This window comes from Rhinopithecus roxellana, chromosome 6 (assembly GCF_007565055.1).
Source record: "Rhinopithecus roxellana isolate Shanxi Qingling chromosome 6, ASM756505v1, whole genome shotgun sequence".
In the NCBI taxonomy this organism is placed as follows: Eukaryota; Metazoa; Chordata; class Mammalia; order Primates; family Cercopithecidae; genus Rhinopithecus; species Rhinopithecus roxellana.
This window is the reverse complement of record NC_044554.1, coordinates 53,605,756-53,607,620: the sequence shown is the minus strand read 5'-3', so window position 1 is coordinate 53,607,620 and position 1,865 is coordinate 53,605,756. Positions and strand designations below refer to the sequence as shown.

Below are 1,865 nucleotides of genomic sequence, written 5' to 3'. Positions count from 1 at the left end.
ATACCACTGCACTCCAGCCTGGGCAACAGAGCAAGACCTTGTCTCCAAAAAAAAAAAAAAGAACCAAAATGAAAATACAGTTTTAAAAACTACAGGAAACAATGCTTATTCATACAACTTTAGAAACCTATTTAATTGGATCATAGAATGTGAGGAAAAGAAAAAAAGAACCCTGCTTTTATCCCCTAAAATGTGAATCAAGGTCTGGGCATATTTGAAAATCGATCTGGAGGTAGCTTTCTCTAGCCTTTACCTCTTACATTCATTTGCAATACATGTTCATGTGTATCGTTTAATTGCAGCCCTGAACTAACTCCATGAGGTCGATGGTGTCTCACTCTGCCCCATGGCGGCTGAATCCAGGCCTCAGGTCTGGATGAGGGAAAACGCCTAATAACAATTACCAAAAGTCACCTTTTGCACGGTCACGCCAAGCCAGCGCCTGGGCCTGGAACCGGGCCGCAGCTCCTCAGCCTTGCCCACCGCCTCCCGACTGTGGACCCCAGCAAAGTGAACAAGCTTCGGGCCTTTGTGAAAATGTGTAAGCAGGATCCGAGCGTTCTGCACACCGAGGAAATACGCTTCCTGAGGGAGTGGGTGGAGAGCATGGGGGTAAAGTACCACCTGCTACTCAGAAAGCTAAATCAGAAGAAAATACCAAGGAAGAAACACCTGACAGTAAGAAGGTGGAGGAAGACTTAAAGGCAGACAAACCATCAAGCGAGGAAAGTGATCTAGAAATTGATAATGAAGGTGTGATTGAAACAGGCACTGATGCCCCTCAAGAAATGGGAGATGAGAATGCAGAGATAAGAGGAGATGATGGATCAGGCAAATGATAAGAAAGTGACTGCTATTGAAGCCCTAAATGATGGTGAACTGCAGAAAGCCATTGACTTGTTCACAGATGCCATCAAGCTGAATCCTCACTTGGCCATTTTGTATGTCAAGAGGGCCAGTGTCTTTGTCAAATTATAGAAGCCAAATGCTGCCATCTGAGACTGTGATAGAGCCATTGAAATAAATCCTGGGCCAGGCACGGTGGTTCATGCCTGTAATCCCAGCACTGGGAGGGCGAGGCGGGTGGATCATGAGGTCAGAGTTCGAGACCAGCCTGGCCAAGAAGGTGAAACCCCGTCTCTACTAAAAATACAAAAATTATCTGGGCGTGGTGGTAAGCACCTGTAATCCCAGCTACTCAGGAGGCTGAGGCAGAGAATTGCTTGAACCCGGGTTGTGGAGGTTGCAGTGATCCAAGATTGCACCACTGAGCTCCAGCTTGGGTGACAGAGCAAGACTCCATCTAAAAAAAAAAAAAAAGAAAGAAATCCTGATTCAGCTCAGCCTTACAAGTGGTGAGGGAAAACACACAGACTTGCCTGTATATTGGATTATGATGAAGATGCCAGTGGAATGCTGAAAGAAGTTCAACCTGGGCAGAGAAAATTGCAGAACATCGGAGAAAGTATGAGTGAAAACGTGAAGAGCAAGAGATCAAAGAAAGAATAGAAACAGTTAAGAAGGCTCAAGAAGAGCGTGAGAGAGCCCAGAGGGAGGAAGAAGCCAGATGACAGTCAGGAGCACAGTATGGCTCTTTTCCAGGTGGCTTTCCTGGGGGAGTGCCTGGTCATTTTCCCGGAAGAATGTCTGGAATGGGAGGAGGCATGGCTGGAATGGCCGGAATCCCTGGACTCAATGAAATTCTTAGTGATCCAGAGGTTCTTGCAGCCATGCAGGATCCAGAAGTTATGGTGGCCTTCCAGGATGTGGCTCAGGACCCAGCAAACATGTCAAAATACCAGAGCAACCCAAAGATTATGAATCTTATCAGTAAATTATCAGCCAAAGTTGGCAGTCAAGCGTAA

At 46.3% G+C, this 1,865-nt stretch overlaps 1 pseudogene; it reads left to right on the top strand.

Moving 5' to 3' along the window:
- The first annotated feature begins 346 nt into the window (after window positions 1-346).
- LOC104656630 lies at window positions 347-1,865 on the top strand (annotated as a pseudogene).